This window comes from Saccopteryx leptura, chromosome 2 (genome assembly GCF_036850995.1).
Source record: "Saccopteryx leptura isolate mSacLep1 chromosome 2, mSacLep1_pri_phased_curated, whole genome shotgun sequence".
NCBI classification, from domain to species: domain Eukaryota; kingdom Metazoa; phylum Chordata; class Mammalia; order Chiroptera; family Emballonuridae; genus Saccopteryx; species Saccopteryx leptura.
The window spans coordinates 173063150-173089571 of NC_089504.1; the positions used below are offsets into that span (position 1 = coordinate 173063150).

General features: G+C 37.6%; 1 protein-coding gene across 2 annotated transcripts in view; it reads left to right on the forward strand.

Moving 5' to 3' along the window:
• The window catches only part of TAFA2 (TAFA chemokine like family member 2), a 541685-nt gene that overhangs the window by 145229 nt on the left and 370034 nt on the right, over positions 1-26422 (forward strand). The window lies entirely within an intron of this gene.

Genomic DNA, 26422 nt, shown 5'->3' on the forward strand with positions numbered 1-26422 from the left:
AAAGAGAAAATCTTTCTTTCCAGTTTTTAAAAAATGTAAATCATAATATCAGGATTAAAAATTTGAACTTTAATGCATGGAATTATTTTTCTATGTTTGTTAGAACTTTAAAAAATTTTTTATTTATTAATTATAGAGAGGAGAGAGAGAGAGAAGGGGGAAAAAGCAGGAAGCATCAACTCCCATATGTGCCTTGACCAGGCAAGCCCAGGGTTTTGAACCAATGACTTCAGCGTTCCAGGACAATGCTTTATCCATTACGCCACCACTGGTCAGGCCTGTTAGAACTTTATTTTATTTTTTATTTATTTATTTATTTTTTAATTTTATTTTTTTAATGGGGCGACATCAATAAATCAGGATACATATATTCAAAGATAACAAGTCCAGGTTATCTTGTCTTTCAATTTGTTGCATACCCATCACCCAAAGTCAGATTGTCCTCTGTCACCTTCTATCTAGTTTTCTTTGTGCCCCTCCCCCTCCCCCTTTCCTTCTCCCTTTTCCCCCTCCCCCCATAACCACCACACTCTTATCAATGTCTCTAGTTTCACTTTTATGTCCCACCTACGTATGGAATAATGCAGTTCCTGTTTTTTTCTGATTTACTTATTTCACTTCGTATAATGTTATCAAGATCCCACCATTTTGCTGTAAATGATCCGATGTCATCATTTCTTATGGCTGAGTAGTATTCCACAGTGTATATGTGGCACATCTTCTTTATCCAGTCATCTATTGACGGGCTTTTTGGTTGTTTCCATGTCCTGGCCACTGTGAACAATGCTACAATGAACATGGGGCTGCATGTGTTTTTACGTATCAATGTTTCTGAGTTTTTGGGGTATATACCCAGTAGAGGGATTGCTGGGTCATAAGGTAGTTCTATTTTCAGTTTTTTGAGGAACCACCATACTTTCTTCCATAATGGTTGCACTACTTTACATTCCCACCAACAGTGTATGAGGGTTCCTTTTTCTCCACAGCCTCTCCAACATTTGCTATTACCTGTCTTGTTAATAATAGCTAATCTAACAGGTGTGAGGTGGTATCTCATTGCAGTTTCGATTTGCATTTCTCTAATAACTAACGAAGATGAGCATCTTTTCATATATCTGTTGGCCATTTGTATTTCCTCCTGGGAGAAGTGTCTGTTCATGTCCTCTTCCCATTTTTTTATTGGATTGTTTGTTTTTTTGTTGTTGAGTTTTATGAGTTCTTTGTATATTTTGGATATTAGGCCCTTATCTGAGCTGTTGTTTGAAAATATCATTTCCCATTTAGTTGGCTGTCTGTTTATTTTGTTATCAGTTTCTCTTGCTGAGCAAAAACTTCTTAGTCTGATGTAGTCCCATTCATTAATTTTTGCCTTCAATTCTCTTGCCATTGGAGTCAAATTCATAAAATGCTCTTTAAAACCCAGGTCCATGAGTTTAGTACCTATGTCTTCTTCTATGTACTTTATTGTTTCAGGTCTTATGTTTAGATCTTTGATCCATTTTGAGTTAATTTTTGTACAGGGGGAGAGACTGTAGTCCAGTTTCATTCTTTTGCATGTGGCTTTCCAGTTTTCCCAGCACCATTTATTGAAGAGGCTTTCTTTTCTCCATTGTGTGTTGTTGGCCCCTTTATCAAAAATTATTTGACTATATATATGTGGTTTTATTTCTGGACTTTCTATTCTGTTCCATTGGTCTGAGTGTCTACTTTTCTGCCAATACCATGCTGTTTTGATTGTCGTGGCCCTATAATATAGTTTGAAGTCAGGTATTGTAATTCCCCCAGCTTCATTCTTTTTCTTTAGGATTGCTTTGGCTATTCGGGGTTTTTTATAGTTCCATATAAATCTGATGATTTTTTGCTCTATTTCTTTAAAAAACATCATTGGAAGTTTGATGGGAATTGCATTAAATTTGTATATTGCTTTGGGTAATATAGCCATCTTGATTATATTTATTCTTCCTAACCAAGAACAAGGTATATTCTTCCATCTCATTATATCTTTTTCGATTTCCCTTAACAATGGTTTATAGTTTTCATTATATAAGTCCTTTACATTCTTTGTTATGTTTATTCCTAAGTATTTTATTTTTTTTGTTGCAATTGTGAAGGGGATTATTCTTTTGAGTTCGTTCTGAATTGTTTCATTGTTGGCATATAGAAAGGCTATTGACTTCTGTATGTTAATTTTGTATCCTGCGACCTTACTGTATTGGCTTATTGTTTCTAGTAGTCTTTTTGTGGATTCTTTGGGGTTTTCGATGTATAGGATCATATCATCTGCAAAAAGTGATACCTTTACTTCTCCTTTTCTGATATGGATGCCTTTTATTTCTTTGTCTTGTCTGATTGCTCTGGCTAGAACCTCTAGTACCACATTAAATAAGAGTGGAGAGAGTGGACAACCCTGTCTTGTTCCTGATTTAAGGGGGAAAGCCTTCAGTTTAGTGCCATTTAATATGATGTTAGCTGATGGTTTATCATATATGGCCTTTATCATGTTGAGATTTTTTCTTCTATACCCATTTTGTTGAGAGTCTTAAACATAAAATTGTGTTGTATTTTATCGAAAGCCTTTTCTGCGTCTATTGATAAGATCATGTGGTTTTTGTTCTTTGTTTTGTTGATATGGTGTATTATGTTAACCGTTTTACATATGTTGAACCATCCTTGAGATTCTGGGATGAATCCCACTTGATCATGATGTATTATTTTTTTAATATGTTGTTGTATTCGATTTGCTAGTATTTTGTTTAGTATTTTAGCATCTGTATTCATTAGAGATATTGGTCTGTAGTTTTCTTTTTTTGTGCCGTCCTTGCCAGGTTTTGGTATGAGGGTTATGTTGGCCTCATAAAATGTGTTTGGGAGTATTGCTTCTTCTTCAATTTTTTGGAAGACTTTGAGGAGAATAGGAACCAAGTCTTCTTTGAACGTTTGATAAAATTTGCTGGTATAGCCATCTGGGCCTGGACTTTTATTTTTGGGGAGGTGTTTAATGGTTTTTTCTATTTCTTCTCTACTAATAGGTCTGTTTAGGCTTTCTGCTTCTTCTTGACTCAGTCTAGGAAGGTTGTATTGTTCTAGGAATTTATCCATTTCTTCTAGATTGTTGAATTTAGTAGCATATAGTTTTTCATAGTATTCTACAATAATTCTTTGTATATCTACGGTGTCCGAGGTGATTTCTCCTCTTTCATTTTGGATTTTGTTTATATGAGTTCTTTCTCTTTTTTCCTTGTTAAGTCTTGCCAAGGGTTTGTCAAATTTGTTGATCTTTTCAAAGAACCAGCTCTTTGTTCTATTAATTTTTTCTATAGTTTTACTGTTCTCTATTTCATTTATTTCTGCTCTGATTTTTATTATCTCCTTTCTTTCGCTGGTTTTGGGTTGTCTTTGTTCTTCTTTTTCTAGTTCCTTAAGGTGTGAAGTTAAATGGTTCACTTGGGCTCTCTCTTGTTTGTTCATATATGCCTGAAGTGATATGAACTTCCCTCTTATCACTGCTTTTGCTGCATCCCATAGATTCTGATATGTCGTATTGTCATTTTCATTAGTCTGTATATATCTTTTGATCTCTGCACTTATTTCTTCTTTGACCCATTCATTTTTTAAAAGTATGTTGTTTAGTTTCCACATTTTTGTGGGATTTTTTTCCTCTTTTTTGCAGTTGAATTCTAGTTTCAAGGCTTTATGATCAGAAAATATGCTTGGTACAACTTCGATTTTTCTGAATTTGCTGATGATGTTTTTGTGGCCCAACATACGGTCAATTCTTGAGAATGATCCATATACACTGGAGAAAAATGTATACTCAGTCACTTTGAAATGAAATGTCCTGTAGATGTCTATCATATCCAGGTGCTCCAGTGTTTTGTTTAAGGCCAATATGTCTTTGTTAATTATCTGTTTGGATGACCGATCTAGAGCCGTCAGCGGTGCATTGAGGTCTCCAAGTATGATTGTATTTTTGTCAGTTTTTGTTTTAAGGTCAATAAGTAGCTGTCTTATATATTTTGGTGCTCCTTGGTTTGGTGCATATATATTAAGAATTGTTATGTCTTCTTGATTCAGTGTCCCCTTAGCCATTATGAAATGGCCATTTTTGTCTCTGAGTACTTTTGTTGTCTTGTAGTCTGCATTATCAGATATGAGTATTGCTACGCCTGCCTTTTTTTGGATGTTATTTGCTTGGAGTATTGTTTTCCAGCCTTTCACTTTGAATTTGTTTTTATCCTTGTTACTTAGATGAGTTTCCTGTAGGCAGCATACAGTTGGATTTTCTTTTTTAATCCATTCTGCTACTCTGTGTCTTTTTATTGGTGAGTTTAATCCGTTTACATTTAGTGTAATTATTGACACTTGTGAGTTCCCTATTGCGATTTTATAGATTGCTTTCTGTTAGTTTTGTGTCTTGTTTGATCCTTCTCTTTCGTTTTCCTATCTTTTGTTTTTATTTGGTTGTATTCCATACATCTTTCCTCTGTTGCTATCTTTTTTATCTCATGTGCTTCTGTGGTCGTTTTTTCAATGGTGGTTACCTTTAAGTAATAAAAATGGTTCCTACCCTGTTCATTGTAGCTCACTATTTTGTGAGTACTTTTGCACTCCATCGTCCTTTGCTACTGTTAATCTCCATCCTCTTCCCCCTTTTTTTTTGTTGTTGTTACAGTTTAAATTTGGTTTTATTGTGTTCTTCTTGGTGCTTTTACTTGTGGCTTTGTTTTTTTTTGTTCTTTGTATCTGATTGGAGAACCCCCTTTAGTAATTCCTGGAGTGGGGGTTTTCTGATGATAAATTCCCTCATCTTTTCTGTATCTGTGAATGTTTTTATTTCTCCTTCATATTTGAAGGATAGCTTTGATGGGTATAGTATTCGTGGCTGAAAGTTCCTCTCTTTCAGGACTTTAAATATTGGGATCCACTCTCTTCTAGCTTGTAGAGTTTCTGCTGAGAAATCTGATGATAATCTAATGGGCCTTCCTTTATATGTTGTATTCTTCTTTTCCCTGGCTGCCTTGAGAATTTTTTCTTTGCCATTGGTTTGTGCCAATTTCATTATGATGTGCCTTGGAGTAGGTTTCTTGGGGTTAAGAAAACTCAGAGTTCTGTTTGCTTCATGAATTTGAGGCTTTAGTTCTTTCCACAGGCTTGGGAAGTTCTCATCTATTATTTGTTTGAGTATGTTCTCCATTCCATTTTCTTTCTCTTCTCCCTCTGATATACCTATTATTCTTATGTTATTCTTTCTGATGGAGTCAGATAATTCTTGTAGGGCTATCTCATTTTTTTAAATTTTTGAGTCTCTTTCTTCTTCTCTCTGTTGTGCCTCAAGTTGCTTGTCTTCTATTTCACTAATCCTCTCTTCTATGTGGCCTGTTCTACTAGGTAAGCTTGTTACCTCGTTTTTCAGCTCGTGAATTGAGTTTTTCATCTCTGTTTGATTTGTTTTTATAGTTTCAATTTCCTTGGACATATATTCTTTGTGTTCATTGAGTTGTTTTCTGAGCTCCCTAAATTGCCTTTCTGTGTTTTCTTGTATAGCTCTGAGTATTTTTAGGATTTCTATCTTGAATTCTCTGTCATTTAGCTTCAAGGTTTCCAATATATTAAATTTTTTCTCCATAGATTTTTTCCTCATCTATCTGTGTTACCTCTCTTTCTTTTGTATCCATGATATTTGATTTTCTCTTCCTTAATGGCATCTGAGGGTGGTTTTGTTGATAGTATTAATGAGATTTAATAAAAAATAAAAAGTTAAAAAAATAAAAAATCGAAAAAAGTTGTTTTTTTAAAATTAATAATGAAATAAAGAAAAAAAAATTTTTTTTTTAAAATTAAAAAAAAAGGAAATTATTCCCCTTCTCCTTTTTTCCTCTCCCCTTCTCTCCCCTTCTTCTTGAGAAAATCTTGTGGTGAACTGTGAATTATATTGTATTTAATATAACAAACAATGCCTGTAATGGAGGGCCTGAATTGGGGAAAAGTAATAAAGGGGCAAAATAATAAAATAAAATAAAAGTAAAAAAAAGGGGGGTATGGATCCACAAAAAGCAAATAATGAAAAAATTGACTAAGAGTTATGATGAGAGGAATAAGAGGAAAACAGAAAAAATGGGGGGACAAATTAAAAAATTACTATTGTGTTTAGTGGAACAAGAGCTTGATAAAATGGAGAGCCAGGCATGGGAGCACTGCTAGTGAGTTAAAAAGGTGAAGTAAAAACCCCCCAAAATGCCACAAACATAAGTTTGAGTCCCAGATAATATTATTTGTTCGTTATTGTGGTTTGAATGAGAGGAGACGTAAAGGAGAAAGGAAGAAACTAATATAGAGGGAGAAAAGAAAGAGAGAGAGAGAGAGAAAAAAAAGGGGGAACCACTAAAAGAAGAAAAAAGAGGAGAGAGAGAGAGAGAGAGAGAGAGAGAGTTAAGGGTTTTGGAGTGCAACCCTCATAGAGAGAAAGGAAGAGGAAAGAAAAGATAATGGGAGATGTAACACTTATGGGAAGTGTAGTTTAAGGAGAGGAGAGAGTAAGACCAGTAGAGAATTAAACGACGAAATTGGAGGGGGAAAAAAAAAAATCAAGGATGAAGATAAGAGAAACAAACGAACAAATATAATAAAATGGGATAGGTTATAAAGTCTGCGGATTATTCTTGATTTTGAGAGGTTATCTTCTTGCTTTTTCTTTTCTCTCCCTCTTCCTGGTCAGTGCTCTGTACCCCGGGTTCTGCCCCTTTGGCACGCTCAGGTAGAGGTTTGCAGTTGATAAGTCTCTATGGCGATGTCATGTATTGTGCTTTAATCACGTTGGCAGTTGAGGCTCATTAGCATTTATAGGCTCCGCCAGTGAGAGAGTCCGTGTTCCTAGAGCCTTTCTCCTAGTCTTTCCTTCCTCAATTAGTAGCCTGATAATCCAGCTATGGGGTTGCTGCTGCCTCTGCCTGGATAGTAAGAGGCTCAAAGAGCTGGCCACTCCCCACTCTATTCCCACTCAGCACAGGGCTCTGGGTAAGGCTCAATCAGTGCTGCTCACATAATCAGCCGGGGCTTCCGCCCACTCAAAGACCTCTGGCTCTGCCACTCTGTCCGGTAACACGGGCGGGTACCCACTCCCGGGGCGCTTGGAGGAAACTCTCGTTCACTATCTGCGCACGCAGACCAGGATGTCAGACCGGAAGTCTCGCCCTCTGAGTGAAACCCCCCCGCCCGCACTGAAAAGTTCCAGCTTTGGAATTGGCTTTCGCTCCGTCCCCGTGTACGGCTTTTTCAAGGCGCTGGGGTAGCCTGATATTCCACTTTAGGCCCACACAAAGGCCCCTGACTCTGCCTGTCTGTGGGATAACACGGGCAGGCACTGCCGAGGCACTCAGAGGAATCTCTCGCTCACTATCTGCGCGCAGACCAGGATGTCAGACCGGAAGTCTCGCCCTCTGAGTGAAACCCCCCGCCCGCACTGAAAAGTTTCAGCATTGGAATTGGCTCTCGCTCCGTCCCCGTGTGCGGCTTTTTCAAGGCGCTGTGGTGGCCTGAGATTCCGCTTTAGGCCCACACAAAGGCCCCTGCCTCTGCCCCTCTGTGGGATAACACGGGCAGGCACTGCCGAGGCACTCGGAGGAATCTCTCGCTCACTATCTGTGCGCAGACCAGGATGTCAGACTGGAAGTCTCGCCCTCTGAGTGAAAGCCCCGCCCACACTGAAAAGTTCCAGCATTGGAATTGGCTCTCGCTCCGTCCCCGTGTGCAGCTTTTTCAAGGCGCTGGGGCGGCCTGAGATTCCGCTTTAGGCCCACACAAAGGCCCCTGACTCTGCCCCTCTGTGGTACAAAACGGGTGCACACTCCCAGGGCTTTGGAACGAATCTCTTGCCCACTATCTGTGCGTGCCGACCAGGAGATCAGGTAAAATGGCTGCCCCACTTGTCTTTCTTTGTCTGGGTTTGGCGCGAGTGTTAGCTGTATTGCCCGGGTTATCACAGGAACAGTTTTTCCTCGGCTTGGATCTCCGTGCCACAGCCTGGTTCGGCCGTTTGTGCCACGGCCTGGATCTATTCACCCCCTTTGTCCACCTTAGTTTCTATATTCTCAGTTTCCAGTGAAAGCCGCCCTATTTAGGTTAGTGAGAAAGGCGGAGCATTTCTTACTCCCTATTTCCTTCAGGGTTTGGTTATATATTTAGCCAATTTTTCGTTCGATCATACCTTTGGGTGTATTGTGAAACATCTGGAGGCTCCAAGGATAGGTTTTTCTGTTTCTGGTTGAAGATCTTGTTGAGTTTTGGGGGAGATTTATCGGTATCGCTTCCTACCCCGCCATTACTCTGACGTCATCCTTGTTAGAACTTTAGATGTCATAGAAGTATATTAAATTCTTGGGTTTGTGTGGGAAGTAGACCATATAGATAAATTGTAAGCCAGAGTAAAGAGTTTTACATTTTACTTTTATACTTACATTTATATTCAATACATAATAGCTCTCTATTGATTTACTAAGTTTTCTGGCAGTTACTTATAATAAACAGATTTTAATTACAATTGAATACACACACAAATACTCTTGTTGATGAAAAATACATTTTATGAAAAGATGCTCTTATTGTAAATGTGATAGACTTTAATATTTCCATTCTTTTCTTTTTTATTCTATCATTGAAGTTAAAAATGCAGGTTGTGAACTACTAAATTGATTTGGGGACACACTACTAGGTCATGACTTACAGTTTTAAACATACTATCTAAACTCTAATTAGATTGCTAATATCCATCTCTTCAGCTAACTATTAATCTATATTATTGAAAATTATTTAAAGTCAATTGAAGTATTGTTTTTTGCTATCTTTCTAGTTTGTCATAGAAATGGTGGCAGAACAGTGATTGTGACCCACATAACACATAATTGTCTTTGATAAGTTTAATTTTGCTGCTGAAATTTGTAATTAATCCCAGTGGCAACTGCATGCAGAATATCTATACTTATCATTGTAGTAAGTGGTATGGGGTATGTTCAGATAGAGGAGTTCTTTTCTTTCTTCCTTTAATTTTTTTAGGTGAGATCAGGGGAGATAGTGAGGCAGACACCATATGTGCCCTAACCAGGATCCACCCTGCAACGCCACATGTGGACGATGATTGAATATCGAGCTATTTTTAGCACCTGAGGATGATGTGCTCAGACCATCCAAACTATCCTCAGTGCCTAGCAAGGGCCATGCTTGAACAAACTGAGCTGCTGTCTGTGGAAGGGGAAGAAGGAAAGAAGGGGGAGAGGGAGATGATTGCTTCTGCTGTGTGCCCTGACTGGGAATCAAACCCAGGAAGTCCATACACTGGGCTGACACTTTATCCACTGAGCCACTGGCCAGGGCCGAGGGGCTCTTTTCTATTGTAAGTAATTTTTTTTATCATTTTGGAATATATAGATTAAATATTAATTGCAACAATGATCCAGGAAAACCTATTATATACATGAAAGTAACTTTTGTACCTTAAATATATTTAGAAGATAAAACTGCTATTTTAAAACCATGCTTTCATACTTTGAATTGTGACACTGTTTTATAATTTAGTTACAACATCACCAATAAACACAGGTCCAGAAAACAATGCATTTTAAAGTGCCATGAATCGTACCTGAATGTTAAATGTTAAGAACCCAGCTTTCTACAATAGAATATTGTTTTATGTAATGTAGGAGCTTTTCCACTTCAAGTGTCTGGAAGAGCTTTATAAAACAAAGCATTTAGTGTGAACTGCTCATTTTTATTCAAAGTTATGAGATTCCAGAAGTACCATTATATTGCCTTTTCTTTAAAATGCAGTTCACTCTAAAATACACATTCCCTTTCTTTTAAAGTAAGGCTCAGTGAGTTAAAGCTGTAAGTGACTTGTACCTTGAACACACTTCCTTTCCACTGAAGACACTGAAGATACTCAGATTTTGCAAGGTCTAAAACTTAGATTTATGTGTTCTGAAACTTTATTTTTGAAATGTTACTTTGATGCCAACACAATGAGGTGGTCTTTCTATTAAATCTAAGGCACTAATGATAAAAGTGGCTGAAAAGGCACTGTACAAATCTTTTACTATCACTGTCATATTTGAGTTTGTGTGCATGCAGACACGTTTTCTTATTTGAATTGTCGTTGTTAACCATAGACTCTGTTACTGTATGCAATTTTGCTTTTAGGATTTCTGGTCTGCTTGATGTCACTGGCCCCAACTGGCTTTGGAATGCTGCCTGCCCTACGCTAGTGCCACCTGGAAGCCACTGTTGCTCACCAGAGGTGCACAGCTGTGATCTGGTGTGTTTCTCTGGTCCAAACTGCTTGAAGCTAATTTCATTTTTTGTCTTTATATGAAGCTATAGTTTCTTGTTTGTCATTTGTGAGGTCAAGTTTTAGTAAATAAAATGATATAGAACCAAAAAAATGAGCCCATTACCAATGGCTAATATTTAGTCTACATTTTCTAAGTATTAAGCTCTATTTATAGTGATTATAAATATTATCTCAGTTAAGTCTCATATCAGTTTTATGAAGTAGGTTCTAATATTATTCCCATCTGATAGCAGAGCAAATTGAGACCCAGAAATGCTTAAGTAATATGCTCAAACTCATTAAGTTACTAAGTGATAGGACCCAGAATTTGCCTTGGGGAATCTCAGTTGACTGTGTAGTGCTGTTTTTCAATTTGCAACTAAGTGAAAAAGGATAAAGAGTCCCATCAACATTTTTCTAATAAATTAAGTTATTATACCTATATTGTTAATGTTTTGGTTTATTTTCTGTTAAAATACATTTCTTAGTAAATAGTATTTTAGATAGGATCATATCATGTAGCAGAAATTACAAGTTTTATAACTTAATTGATTTTATTTCAAATTTAGTAAATTATGCATTTATTATATTCATATCCATAAAACAATCTTATGTATACACTGCATGTTAGTTTTTCTATACAGGTTTTTTAAAAATTTTCCATGTGTGTAAAGGTACTCTTTCAAACTCACAATGGAAGGATAACTAAAAATATTCTGAAAAACAGTATCTTTTACTGACCAAACAAGTAAAAATCTACTACTGAGGAAATAGTAATCTGGGTTGTAATAATATATGTGAGAGTTGGAGAGAGAAAAAATTATGGATGATGTCAGAGTAATGGCGGCATGAGAGGTACTCCTGATCTCTCCCTTTGAATTTTCAACAAATTTAACAACTATAACACATTCTCTCTACTCTTATTCAACATAGTTCTGGAAGTTTTAGAGCAATCAGGCAAGAAAAAGAATTATAAGACATCCATATCGGGAAAGAAGAAGTAAAAGTATCACTTTCTGCAGATGACATAATCCTGTATATAGAAAATCGCAGAGACTCCACCAAAAAACTATTAGAAACAATAAACCAATATAGTCAAGTGGCAGGATACAAAATCAATATACAAAAGTCTATTGTTTTTCTATATGATGACGATGAAATATCAGAAAATGAACTAAAAAAACAAAAAACAAAACAATTCCTCTTTCAATTGCAACAACAACAAAATACCTAGGAAGAAACTTAAGAAAAAATGTGAAGGACCTACATACTGAAAGTTACAGAACATTATTGAAAGAAGTTAAAAAAGACACAATGAAATGAAAAATATTTCATGTTCATGGATTGGAAGAATCAACATAGTTAAAATGCCATATCACCCAAAGCAATATACAAATTTAATGTAATTCCCATAAAAATCTTATGTCAGTTTTTTAAAGAAATAGAACAAAATATTACCGGGTTTGCATGAAACCATAAAAAGCCTTCAATAGCCAAAGCAATCCTGAGGATAAAGAACGAAGCTGGAAGTATTACACTAACTGACCTCAAATTATACTCTAGAACCCTGATAATCATAACAGCATGGTATTGGCAGAAAAACAGACATAGTGACCGATAGAACAGAAATGAGAGCCCAGAACTAAAACCACTTATATATGGAAAAATCATATATAAGTCCAAAGGAGCCAAAAACAACGATGGAGAAAAGAAACCTCTTTAATAAATGGTGCTGAGAAAATTGGAAAGCCACATGCAAAAGAATGAAACTTGACTACAGTTTGTCCCCTTGTACTAAAATTAATTCAGAGTGGATCATAGACCTAAATATGAGAACTGAAACAATAAATTACACAGGAGAAACATAGGTACTAAACTCATGGACCTTGGCCATAGAGAACAATTTATGAATTTGATCCCAAAGGCAAGGAAGTAAAGGCAAATATAAATGAATGGGACTACATCAAACTAAAAAGTTCCTGCACAGCAAAAGAAACTGACAACAAAACAAATAGGCAGCCAACTAAATGGGAGATAATATTTGCAAAAACCAGCTCAGATAAAGGGTTAATATCCAAAATACATAAAGAACTCACAAAACTCAGCAACGAACAAATAGTCAATTAAAAATGGTTAGAGGGCCTGAACAGACACTTCTTCCAAAGGACATACAAATGGCCAACAGATGTATGTAAAGATACTCATCTTCATTAGCTATTAAGGAAGTGCAAGTCAAAACTACAATGAGGTACCACTTCATATCTGTTAGATTGGTAATATCAACAATACAGGTAGCCTAACCAGGCGGTGGCGCAGTGGATAGAGCATTGGACTGGGATGCAGAGGACCCAGGTTTAAGACCCCAGGGTCGCCAGCTTGAGCTCAGGCTCATCTGGCTTGAGCAAAAAAAAAGCTCACCATCTTGGACCCAAGGTTGCTGGCTTGAACAAGCAGTTGCTCAGTCTGCTGAAGTCCCATGGTCAAGGCACATATGAGAAAGCAAGCAATGAACAACTAAGGTGTCGCAATGAAAAACTGATGATTGATGCTTCTCATCTCTCTCTGTTCCTGTCTGTCTATCCCTATCTATCCCTCTTTCTGACTCCCTCTCTGTCCCTGTAAAAAAAAAAAATTTTAAAAAACAATACAGGTAATAACAAGTGATGGAGAGGCTGTGGAAAAAAAGGAACCCTCATTCCCTGCTGGTGGGAATGTAAAGTGGTACAGGAAGAAATTATGGTGCTTCCTCAAAAAATTAAGAATAGAACTACCATATGACCCAGCAATCCCTCTACTGGGTATCTACCCCCAAAACTCAAAAACATTGGTACACAAAGACACATGCACCTCCATGTTCATTGCAGCATTATTCACAGTGGCCAAGACATGGAAACAATCAAAATGTCCCTTGATAGAGAATTGGATAAAGAATATGTAGTACTTGGCTGACCTGTGGTGGCGCAGTGGATAAAGCATCAACCTGGAATGCTGAGGTCACTGGTTCAAAACCCTGCACTTGTCTGGTCAAGGCACATATGGGAGCTGATGCTTCCTGCTCCTCCCCCCTTTCTCTCTCTCTCTCTCTCTCTCCTTTCTAAAGTGAATAAATAAATAAAAATTAAATAAAAAAATAATATGTGGTACTTATATATAATGGAATACTACTCAGCCTTAAGTAATGGTGACATATTGATATTTACGACAACATGGATGGACCTTGAGAACATCATACTGAGTGATATAAGTAAATCAGAAAGCTCTAAGAACTGTAGGATTTCACATATAGGTGGGATATAAAACAGACTCATGGACATAGATAAAAGTGAAGTGGTTACCAGGCAAAAGGGGATGTGAGTGAGGTTTGGAGAAAGGGTATAAAGAGGGACAAATATAAGGTGACAGAAAATGATTTGACCTTGGGTGATGGGTAGACAACATAATCAACAGTTGAAATGCTATAGAATGTTTACCTGAAACCTATGTACCCTTATTGATCAATGTCACCATGTTAAAGTTAATTTCCAAAGTAAAATTTAAAAATTAAAGAAACAACAACAACAAAAATATTGCTTGGGGTAAATGTACTGTTTGTTTTTTATATTTTTTCATCATTTTGATTTAAATGACAATGAATTAAATTAACTCTGATTTTTGGAAATCTTTATGATGCCATCAATGATGTGTTTACTACTCCGAGGTGATTAAATTTTGAATCTTTGCAATGTCTTGGTTTATTGCTCAATTAGACATTTTTGTGCAATAAAAGACAGACACTAAACTTCGACCTTTTCTCTCCATCATCTTTTGCTTCTCATAAGAGCCAATGCTTGTTTACTTAATTTATGAAAAAGTCAGAATAAACTCAGTAAACTTTCTGAATAAACTTTCAAATAATACCCAGCCTGACCTGTGGCAGTACAGTGGATAAAGCGTCGACCTGGAAATGCTGAGGTCGCCGGTTCAAAACCCTGGGCTTGCCTGGTCAAGGCACATATGGGAGTTGATGCTTCCAGCTCCTCCCCCCTTCTCTCTCTCTGTCTCTCTCTCCCTCTCTCTCTCCTTTCTAAAAATAAAAAAAAAAAAAAATAAATACCCAAATAACTTACTTTATTTTATTTTATTTATTTTTTGTATTTTTCTGAAGCCAGAAACGGGGAGGCAGTCAGACAGACTCCCGCATGCGCCCAACCGGGATCCACCTGGCATGCCCACCAGGGGGCGATGCTCTGCTCATCCGGGGCGTCGCTCTGTTGTAACCAGAGCCACTCTAGTGCCTGAGGCAGAGGCCACAGAGCCACCCTCAGCGCCCAGGCCAACTTTGCTCCAATGGAGCCTTGGCTGCGGGAGGGGAAGAGAGAGACAGAGAGGAAGGAGAGAGGGAGGGGTAGAGAAGCAGATGGACACTTCTTCTGGGTGCCCTGGCCGGGAATTGAACCCAGGACTCCTGCACGCCAGGCCGACACTCTACCACTGAGCCAACCAGCCAGGGCCTAAATAACTTACTTTAAAGACAATCTTGTTTTAAGCCTGTACTCTCTATTTAGGAAGTAGTAACCACTAGTGCTTGAATACAGTTTTCATTTGTAATTAATAGTCCCCACAAAAGCTGCTTTTTTTTTTTTTTTTTTTTTTTGTATTTTTCTGAAGCTGGAAATGGGGAGAGACAGTCAGACAGACTCCTGCATGCTCCCGACCGGGATCCACCCGGCACGCCCACCAGGGGGCGATGAAAAGCTGCATTTTTTTCCCTTAAAACCTACTTTGCATTTATGTCTTGATTCAGATCCTGAACTTCTAAATTAATTACAAGTTAGGTAGAGCAGCTTTCATCATTTTAGTAGAACCTATAGAACCAATTGCCTGTACTAAGGTCCTGCTATGTGTTTACTCACTGCCAGGTGCTAGGAAGACTGAGAGAGGTGAGATTAATTTATGAATGTGTGTAATCACCAGTTGCTGAGAATGCACATTAAGACAGTCTTCCCTGACCCTGGCTGGTTGGTTTAGTGGCTGAGTGTCAGCACCACATGTGGATGTCCTGGGTTTGATTCTCAATCAGGGCAGACATGAGAAGGCACCATTTGCTTCTCCACCCCTCCCCCTCTCCATCCCCCCCCCCCCCCCCCAGCCTTGGCTGGATTGATTCAAGCATGTTGGCCTAGGGCACTGAGGATGGCTCTATGGCCTTGTCTCAGGGCCAAAATAGCTCAGTTGCTGAGCAAGGCAGATTTCCCAATAGAGGGCTTATGGGGTAGATCTCCATCTGGTGCATGCAGGAGTCTGTCTCTCTGCCTTCTTGCGTCACACTTGATGATGATGATGATGATAATAATAATAATAATATAATAAAAAGACACTCTTCCCTGAATAAAGAAAAGATGAAACAAGGAAATATTGGTAAATGTCATAGGCATCTATGAAGATATTTGAGTCAGCTCAATTTTCAAAATTGAAATTGGGTTAGGCAAAGTATGGCCTACAGGCCACTTCTAGCCCACTGCCTGTCTTTGTAAATGGCGTTTTATTGGAGCTTGGCATGCTTGAGAGTTTACATATCATCTGTGGCTGCTTTCTTACTACAAAGGCAAAGTTAGTTGTTGCAACAGAGACCATATGGATGGGAAAGCCTAAAATATTTACTATCTGGCCCTTTTTCAAAAATATTTGCTGACTCCTGGTCTAAATTTTATATGAAAATTATTTGCAAGTTCCCTTCTAGATATTGTATGTATGCATATAAATGGATATAATTATCCTGCAGTGTGAGTATTGTGGTTTGGAATTAAATCTTTAAAAAATGTCACACTGAATAATTGTTAAATTATTTATAATGTGAGAAGATATGTTCAGGAGCTATCTTTGGAAAATGTATTTTTTTTTTGAAAATGTATTTTGTGTTACTGTAATTCAGCTGTTTTAAGAACAGATTGTTGTGTATTCCTTTGGATGAAATGAGCTTTTGTTTTGTATGGAGATTTAATTCTTACCAATTGGATAGTTCAATTATGTTTTTTTTTTTTTTTTTTCTGAAGCTGGAAACGGGGAGAGACAGTCAGACGGACTTCTGCATGCGCCGGACCGGGATCCACCCGGCACGCCCACCAGGGGCGAAGCTCTGCCTACCAGGGGGCAATGCTCTGCCCCTCCGGGGCGTCGCTCTGCCATGACCAGAGCCACTCTAGCGCCTGGGGCAGAGGCCAAGGAGCCATCCCCAGCGCCCGGGCCATCTTTGCTCCAATGGAGCCTCGGCTGCGGGAGGGGAAGAGAGAGACAGAGAGGAAGGAGGGGGGGCGTGGAGAAGCAAATGGGCGCTTCTCCTATGTGCCCTGGCCGGGAATCGAACCCGGGTCCCCCGCACGCCAGACCGATGCTCTACCGCTGAGCCAACCGGCTAGGGCCTAGTTCAATTATGTTTTAATGAAAATTGAAATATTAAGTTTCTTTTTATTTTGCTTATGGCATTTGTTAGTGGGAGTTAGGATATATTAATTTTCTCATTTACAGAAGATTTTAGCTGGTCATAAATTACAAGATATCAATTGAATGTTGCTTTGACTTGGTAGCAATCTGTGGTTTTAATGTGTGACTTACAGAAGTTTCCTGTTATATGAAAGTCATTAACATTGCAACATACGTCTAGTAGTTGAAAGAGAAGTGCTGTGTTAGAATAACTGGTTCATTTATTTTTGAAGGGGACAGATAAATATTTTTGAAAGAATGCCAGCTTGCATATGTTTTGGTTTTATTTAATTCATTTGATTATTTTTTTTTTCCTGGCCATATATGATGCAGTTCTAAGAACTGCTGAGTGTTATACTGCTGAAGTTATACTGCAGTATAACTTCACTGACTACATGTTTGCCTCTCTCACTGTATCTCTATTCTTATGAACAAATGATAGGTATACACAGTGCTTGGCTCACTGTGGTCACTAAATAAATGAATTGCATGGAATGGAATTATCCATGTAATGAGAAGTTGTACACTTTTGAAACTCCAAATGTTCTTTGCCATTTTAACTCTTATTTAAAATGCAATGTGAAGCAGCCACTTGTGTGTCTGTTTGCCACACTTGATCTTGCAATCGCCAAAAAGAGGGACTGTGCTTGATCTATCTTTGTACTGTAAGCACCTGGCACAGGGCGTGGAGTGTATATTTGTGTGGCGAGGTTATTCATCATATGAGTGGCATTCCATATCATAAAACAGTGAGCATCTGTTTCTGGATGTGGATCAAGTCCTTTTGCACGAAGCAGGCAGGAGTAGGAGGAGTAAGGAGTAATCTGGTTGCCTCACTGGGTTGAAGGTCTAAATAGTCAAGGATTGCTGAAGGATGAATGCAAGAATGGTAGTTAGACTCCTGGCTGTCAGGAAGCACAGAACTGAAATATTAGAGCAGTTCCAAAAGCTGATTTAGCAAAAAAGTATTTTCTTTCCTGTGGTGTAATTTAGTAACACTAAGGATGCTGTTCAGGTATATTCCCTTGGAGGAAGTGAACTTTTGGACTTGAAAATGTTGGCATTTTGGAAATTCTGGAAAACTCTTCTAGACAGAGAGGGAAAGTCTGCTTTTTATAGCATTGACACAAGGGTGCTTATCAATCATAGTCTGATAAAGCTTTAACAGCTGTTCTCTAGAAGGGGACAAAAACTTTCCTTTGTGGTGTCTTCTAGTTATGTGGTATAAATACTCCCACCATGACTGAGTTAAGCTACTGATTTGACATACTGAACATGGAACAGGAGAGAGATACATACGTTGACTCTGTGGAGTCAGCGCTGGCCAACTCTAGTACAAAGCTTATTAAAGTAAATTTAGCCTTTGTTGTAGGGGTTCATTGCCAGTTTACCAGGAACTATATGGAGATGTTTCATGTTATTAACTAATAAGTTTAGATGTGACCATTTGTTTTACATACATGGGTGAGTGTGGAATTGTGAAAAGTTTGTAATAAACTTTTGTTCTTTTTATTTTTGTGACATATTGGCAAGAGATGCAATTATAATTTCCAAAATTTGCATTTCAGGGAGGGCAGAGGGCATGGTCTCAGGCATTTTTCCCTTTTAAGTATTGATAATGGTAAAGGCATTTTAGACTTGTCTTTCCGAAAGAATGGACTACCTCCAAGGTACAAGAGTAGACAGCTTTGGGAATATTTTCTCTACTCCGCAATGAGCCAGGATCGTGCATTTGCTCTAGCCAACATTAGTTTGGGTTTACACTTGTAGATCTACACATTTTCTGAAGATAATTCACACTTAACTAAATTGTTCATTTTTGACATTCAGGTGGCAGCTTGACCATTTTTCAAAACTGCTTTCTTTGACAGGCAACTGATAACAAAGCTTCCCCTCAGCACCTGTTTGTATATTAGGCATGGACGGTTTGCCTTAGTCCTGCAGTTTCTTGGTAAGATTCTGACTTACTCCTTTTTGTTGTCAATAGGTTACTCAAGAAACTTCATAGCATATGTGTATAATATATATAAGTTGACTTCATGTTGCAAACCTGCATTCATAGCCTCATGTTTCCCATATATGTTAACTTTCTTCTAAGGTTATTTATGACATTGAAGATGAATTAAAACATTTCTTCATAGTCAGTTTTTGTGGAAAAGGAGTTTACATTTACCTTGTCTTCATAGTCTCCATTTCCACCTGAACTCAGTGTGAGTTGGCTTCTTTGCCTATTATTAAACTAAAAATGTTTCATTTAAGGAAATTCTGTCATCTTCTCTTTGTCTGCTGGTTCCCAAACTCATGCATGGATATGGCCGCTTCCTTTCTATTCTCACTATTATCTATGGAGTTGGGTGCAAGGTATTTCTTGCCTGGGTAACTGCAGGTATCTGCTAATATCTCTCTGTGATTTTAAGTGTCTCCTCTCCAATCCACAGTTCTGCCAAAGTGCCCCAATCTAAAATGAAATTCTGATCATGTTAGGTGGTATCTGGCTGCCCTGGGAGGGCAATAATTTGGTGCCCTTTCTAGATATTTCTATTTCTTGCCTAACCAGGTGGTGGCGCAGCAGATACAGTGTTGGCCTGGGACTCTGAGGACCCAGGTTCAAAACCCCAAGGTCACCAGTTTAAGTGCAAGGTTGTTAGCTTTAGCATGGGATCATAGACATACCCCATGGTTGCTGGCTTGAAGCCCAAGGTTGCTGGCTGATCAAGGAGTCACTGGCTTGGCTGGAGCCCCCTAGTCAAGGCACATATGAGAAGCAATCAATGAACAACTAATGTGACACAACTATGAGTTGATGGTTCTCATCTCTTTCTTCCTTCCTGTCTGTCTGCCCCTGTCTGTCGCTCTCTTGATTTCTTTGTCTCTTTCTAAAAAAAAAAAAAAGAAAAGAAAATTCTATTTCTTTAGTCAACAGTTGTTTGGTTGGGTGCCATGGGGGATGTGATGGTGGGAGGAGGGGAGTGAGGGTGGGAGGAGGGAACCCTAGCGTACTCAGTGAGTTGTTACCTACATCTCTAAAAGCTGTAATTCCAGAGCTACAGTATTTAAATAGTTCCACTGTGGGATATACCCCACCTCATGGGACTCATTGAAGTATTCTTTTCTATAAACTCACTGAGAAAACTTTGTGTAAATATAATTTCCTTCATCTTGTTACATTTCTAATGATAGTTTCTTAATAACATGAGCAACTGCATGACTACTCAGCTTGTTAATGTGGTTCTGTATGCAGGCATTTATTTGTATTATTAAATCTTTGGGTGATATATTCCTCCCCATTGGCTTTTGTATGTCCAATGTGTATGTCATGCCCAGCTGAAATATTCACACTTGCTAATGGGCATTGTTCTTCACTATGAAATAACTCATTTCTGAGAACAAATTTTAGGCTTTGAGTTATGCAAAATAATTTAGTTCTTTGTTTTGTTAATTCTATTATTTGGACAATTTGCATATTGAGTTTACTTATAATACAGCTTATTTATAATAATATAATGAAATTTTCAGGGGCAAAAGTAATAATAAATTTTATATAACAGTATTATGGTCAGAGGCTGAGCAGTAAATAAAGAGGGGAACTGATGACAAGTGAAGGTGCAGAATTAGGGAAATATAACTGGGAAAAGTGAACTGCTAAGGAGATTCTACTTTTCAGTATCCTGAGGGTACTGCTATTATCTTATATTTTTTTTTACTAAAACTGTTCAATGCAGATATTTGAGAGATAATTTTCCTGATTGAAAGCAAACTCTAATTTAAAGTGATCACCAAAATTATTTGAAAAAATTTGCTTCAGACATCACTTTATCAGCATACATTGTTTTCTCTAAAGCAGGTTTGGTTTTTATATTTTCTTGTGATATTTTGAAGATCTACACACCAAAGACTTGCGAAGAGGTCTTGTTCAGGAACTTTCTGACTGAAAAAACAGTTGTATAGTTTCTATTTTAACCTCGTAGCATTTCAGGAAATCAAGAACTAGATCATTCTTGAAGGCCAGGAGGCTAAGGTGAGACTAATGGGTCATTATTTATTTATTTTAACAAATCATAAGTAGTAGAATGACAGTTTCTTTACATTTGTGGCTATGTGTATGTACCTCAAGGAAAAAACCCAATTTATTGATTATTTGGGTAAATAAAGTTTTTCTATTTAATAGGGATTTTATTTAAAAAATGCCAACTAACACTTTGGATAAAAGTTTGAAAAATCTACACTGGAAATTAAATTAATGAAACTTAACAGTACTCTGTGATCAAATAAACCCAGCACCTAATCGAATTTATTCTTTATTATTTCTTATTGTTTCCTCTGTTGAGCTGAATATTGGTAGTAGTAATAAATTTATATTATATAGGGCTTTATTATTTGTAAAATAATGTCACTTACACCATCTAATTTAATCATCATTATACTCCTGGAACATTAGTTGAACTTATATGTTAAGGGAAAATTAAGTTTTAGAGAGATTATGACATGCCAAATATTATACCATTTATAAGTGGAGGATATAAATCCAGGTGTTCTGACACTTGGCCTTCCTTTGTACTCTCTTTCCTCTTTCCCTCCCTCCCTCCCTCCACCCCTGCCTTATTTCTGTCTTAAGAAGATTACTATCACTGAAATGATCAAAGACTCTTGCTGAGAAAAGGTTTATCACCTATTAATAAGTCAGCATATTTGTTGATGCTTCAGTTTCTGACCTAATTATTATTATTGCTATTTTACTTTACTATCTTTTAGATAATCTTAGTGTTCTTACATGTATTTTTCTATTTGTGTTAGCCTAAGGAATAAAAATAAAAGTATAATTTAAAATTCCTGGGATTTTGCAGATATTATGTTGAAGTATTAACATCCTGTCATGAATCTGTTAATTATTGGAGCAAGACAAATCCCTCAATCCACATGGTATTAGTTATTCAAGTGTTATTCTGACCAGTGCTCTTGATGATTTTAGTAAGGTGTAGGCAATTAGAACAAAGTGGCCAAATAACAATTTTAGTAACAATATTTACTCAATTTTGTACAGTATTTTATACTTACATAAATGTTTTTTATTTACATAAGAATATCTCAATATTGGAATGTTTGCTTTATGTAGATAGCCAAAGTAAGGCATTTTTACATTTATTTAAAAAGTATTTTTATCAGTTGGATAACAATACACCAAAATTCAGAGGAAACATGTTTAAATCTTAACATTTGCTTTTTTCCTCTTACCACTTGCAGTGATTTATAACCCATACTAAATTAGGTTCTGCATACATATCTTTATGTGTAGTTGGTTTTGATAGAAGATTGTAGAAGTTTTAGCCTTTATAGTATCCTTTTTTCCTTTAATCTTTGTTTCTGATCAGTGAGCTGAAAGCTTCCTAATTGGATGGCAATAAATCACTGCAGAAGCTGACTTATCTTGACTCATTTTTCTAGCTCTGATATATAACAAACATGGGAGCAGGTTGCATTTGGGGTCAAATAGTATAAGAAACACACTATATCTTTTAGTGCAGTCTTAGTTTTTAAAGAGCAAATTGCAGAATTGTTGCTTCCTGAACTCATCATTGTGGCCATGGGTTACTTTGACCCTGGCTATCTTGTGTCTCTTATTTCTCTAGCTTGTTTTCTTCATTTCAGATTTCACCATTCATCTTGTTTTCCTTCTGATTTCCTTTGTATCACAGTTCTTGTTCTTAAATCCTTAGTCAGTTGTCAGATCTCTTGCTCTGGTCTTTTTTTTTTAAGCAATAGAAAGAGAGAGATATATATATAGAGAGACAGGAAGGGAGAGAGATGAAAAGCATCAACTCATAGTTGCAGCACCTTAGTTGTTCACTGATTGCTTCCCATACATGTTTTGAGTGTGTGTGGGGGGGTGGTTTCAGCCAACCCAGTGACCCCTTGCTCAAGCCAGGGACCTTGGGCTTCAAGCCAGTGACCTTTACATTCAAGCCAGCAACCATGAGGTCATGTCTATGATCCCACGCTCAAGCTGGCAACCATGTGCTCAAGCTGGATGAGCCTGCGCTCAAGCCAGTGACCTCAGAATTTTGAACCTGGGTCCTCAGCATCCCAGGCTGACCCTCTATCCAATGTGCCACTTCTTGGTTAGGCTGGTCTTTCTTACTGTAAGCATTTTGCATTCTTTCCTGTCTTTGGTTGACTCTCTGCATGCAGTGGTGGTTTGGGAAGTCTTCCTGTTGTTTGCTATATAGGGTTGGCAAAAGTAGGCTTACAGTAGTTCATATGGAAAATAATATAGTAATTAATAAATAATACAAGAATAAATTCTGTAGTTTGCATAGCCACAACTTTAAACCTACTTCTGCCCCCCCCCCCCATGTGTTGTGAAGGATGAGGTTTCTTATGTTTTCCTGGTAGCCATTATAATTTGATTGCTTTTGGAAAGGGGTAAGGTAAAAAAAATTGTCATGTTAGAACCTATTATATATAATATTTCTCAATCTCTAAAAGCAGAAACATTTAAAATGGTGCCAGGTTAATAGCTGGCACCTCAGCATAGGTTGAAGTTTTCTAAAGAAGACATGACAAAAGTTTGTAGAGTGTAATTCTGAAAGAATAATATCTTTACAAATAAATATTTTTCTTACTATATATTTTATTTTTGGCTGTAATTTTCACAATCTGCATTGCTTTGAAAGAAAGGGATAAGCAGCTTAGTTTGAATGGTAGCATCTCTTTGGGGAGTATAATGTGTGCATTGTATGATGAAATCTAGATTTGTCTTTTATAAGTTATTCCTAGGAGAGCATGAAAATATTTTTATCATTTGGTTATATTCCAACTAGAAGTATATAGTATTTGATGAATAACTAATACAGATAATTAACAGATTAAGAGAATGTGTGAGCCCAAGCATGAACAGAGAAGTTGGGAAGGTGGTTATCAGCATAAAAAAAAAAAAAGGTGAAAATGAAATGAACAGTACAACTGGAGCATGCATAAAATCAATTTAATTTGTGGGAACTCATACTTCCTTAGAATTATATTCTTATTTCTTCCTCTGTATGACCTAGGCTGTGTCTACATTAACTAAAGAGCATCCATGTCTCAGATGTCTGCCCAATGGGCTAGTTTAAGACACTCAAAAAGAAGAAACCCAGGTCCTGGCCAGTTGGCTCAGTGTTAGAGCATTGGCCTAATGTGTGGAAGTCCTGGGTTCAATTTCTGGTCAGGGCACATAGGACAAGTGACCATCTGCTTCTCTACTCTTCCCCCTCTCCCTTCTCTCTATCTCTCTCTTACCCTCCCACAGCCATGGCTCCATTGGAGTGAGTTGGCCCAGGTGCTGAGGATGGCACCATAGCCTCACCTCAGGCACTAAAATGGCTCCAGTTGCAACAGAGTGACCACCCAGGTGGACAGAGCATTGCCCCCTAGTGGACTTGCAGGGTGGATCCCAGTTGGGCGCATGTGGGAGTCTGTCTCTCTGCCTCCCTGCTTCTCACTTAAGAAAAATACAAAAAAAAAGAAAGAAAGAAACCCATTGCTATCTTGGATGAATGGTTAGTCTGTTCTTCCCTTTAAAACGAGTGTCATCTCTGGTATGCAGGACCTTAAAATGTCAGGCACAGTGGTTCTCAGAGGCTCAGGAACACAGGTGGAGACCTTTGTCTGCCAAATGTGGGAAGCAAACATCAGCCTGACCATCGTAAGTTTTGTCCTGTTTGCACATGGTTTGGAAGCTTGAAGGAGATGGACTGCTTGCCTTCTCTTTCCATTATACCTGGTGGAGATTTTTAGGCTCAGCTGATCAACCAGCATTTGAATAGCAATACCTCAAAAGGATGAAAAATAAAGATAAAAGACTCTATTTCTCTCAGACTTTTCCAAAACCAATTGGCCTTCAAGATGCTTGACACATAGAACAATGTCTGCTAAGGACCGATGATTCACTAGCAGGTAGGAAGCAGACACTGGAGCCAGAATAAAGGAAGGTCAGGTCTGAGCTAAAGACCACTCGCCACTTCTATGTTTATTAATGTGTGGTGTGCTGGTCCTGGTGATGCCTACCTGCTGTGAACTGGAGTCCAGTTATTCAGGAGTTCCGCATTCCTGGTAAGTGCACCTGATTGGCCTTGCTTTATCCCCAGAATCTGGTGTCCTTTCTTCTTTTTTTGGTGGCACCTTTCCCCAACTCAGATTTCTGGTATCCTCCTGATTTATTTCCTCTCATCACCTTCTGTATCTGCAGAATGATTGTTATTCCAAGTTATGTGGACACAATGGCAGCTTTAAAGTGTTAAAATTCCCCAATTATTGTCAGTTACAGTAGTATTAAGAACTTCAACTAAAAAGCTTTGGGTAATTCAAACAATAGGAAATATATGAGGGGAACTGAATTTGGAATCTGAGATTTCCTGGCACTTCAAAAAAGGGAGGGGGGAGCCAAACTACAGCTCTTCACACCCGCTCTCCTCAGAAGAGAGAGACCTCCCTGTGGGATCACACTGTCCCTGGGTCTTCAATACCTTGGTGTCTGTCTCTGAAAGTGTGCATTTCAAAGATGAAAAAGTTTTGCAAATTGTTTAGAACATTACAGGTCTCATGAGTCATTTATAGAAGATTTTTGAATTGAGGAGGATTGTATTTGATTTAGAATGTTAAAACAAGCTCCAGTTGTTACTTTTTAGTGTTTATTCTTTGTTCTATTTTTCCAAAGTGATTAACATAATTGTTAATACTGCATTTAATGTGATGGCAGCAAAGCTTTTACCAATCTTAATGTTCCACTGTGTGGCTTAAATCAATGTGTAGGGATTTATGGATTTAATATGGGATGGATCTATCACATGTTATATGTAAGACAATATAGACCTTTCCTTTGAAGAACTTAGACTCCCTTCAAGGTACTTAATATATGACACATTTCTAACATTATTTGAGGCAAAACAAAACACCAGCAAGTAAAGATTTAAAATATATGAAATTTAATTATTGAGATTCAATTACCATAACTTTAATTAATTACAAATAACATTTATCTCACTGAAATAAGGCAGGATCTAAAACATATGTTGAAATATTATTAAAAATGGCATATTTTAAATTTCTATTTTTAGAATAAAAATATACTACTTATAAATATATGTTACTTCTGCCTTTATCATTTATGGCTGATGGCTCCATCTTCCACCTCCCTCTTTTTTTTTTTTGAGGTTCTCATTTTTACTAAAACATTGAGATCAGAAATTCTGAAGTTTCAATGATGAGGACCCTAAAGGGGAGGTAAGACAAGGTTCTGATAGTTCTGTATTCGAGTGGAGCCAAGAAGTGGTCACCCCAATAGATTGTGCTCAGGATTGAGCTGGGTTAGCACAATTAACCTTGGCAGGGCAGAGTATACTTAAGGCAACTCTACGATAATGTGTGGTTCAATATAGTTAATAAGATGCAAAGCCCTTTATAAAAAAATATATTAGCAAAGTATAGGCTCAACATGGAGTTTTAAGTATTTTCATAGGTAAGATAATATAATATAATACAAATACTTAGGAGTCCAGGCAGACCTGTAGGCTGGTAAGATCTGAGAATACATTCAGCTGATTGTAGGTTTTCATCCACTAATCTTGAATTCAGGGCAAGACTCTCTTCTGGAGGGAGATGAGCTAGATG